We start from the raw sequence: 672 nt of genomic DNA on the forward strand, positions 1-672 counted from the left end.
TGTTGTCTGACCATGGATACTCCTTATTATTTGTAGTGCCTGTTCATAGAAGGTGATTGCTTTCTTGTTATCACCCAGATTACGCCAGGCTGCTCCCAGGTTGTGGAGTAAGTTTGCAATGTCAGGGTGTGCTGTACTCTGACCATAGATACTCTTGTCCATCCACAGTGCCTGTTCAAGGTAGCTGATTGCTTTCCTGTAATCACCCATTTGGTACCAGGCTGTTCCCAGGGCATTGAGTGAGCTGGCAATGTCAGGATGTGTTGTACTCTGACCATGGATGCTTCTGTGCATCTGCAGTGCCTGTTCATAGTAATATATAGCTTTCCTGTAATCACCCATGGCAATCAGGTCTGCCCCCAGAGTGCTAAGTGAGATGGCAATGTCAGGATGTTTCTGACCATAGATACTCCTACGCATCTGCAGTGCCTGTTCATGGTAGCTGATTGCTTTCCTAATGTCACTCAGATTACGCCAGGCTGTACCCAGGTTGTGGAGTGTTCTGGCAATATCAGGATGTGCTGTACCCTGACCATAGATACTCTTGCACATCTGTAGTGCCTGTTCAAGGTAGCTGATTGCTTTCCTGTAATCACCCTGTTTACACAAGGCTCCGCCCAGGTTGATGAGTGAGATGGCAATGTAGGGGTGGGCTGTGCTTTGACTATAGAT

Source organism: Branchiostoma floridae, chromosome 15 (assembly GCF_000003815.2).
Source record: "Branchiostoma floridae strain S238N-H82 chromosome 15, Bfl_VNyyK, whole genome shotgun sequence".
Lineage (NCBI taxonomy): Eukaryota > Metazoa > Chordata > Leptocardii > Amphioxiformes > Branchiostomatidae > Branchiostoma > Branchiostoma floridae.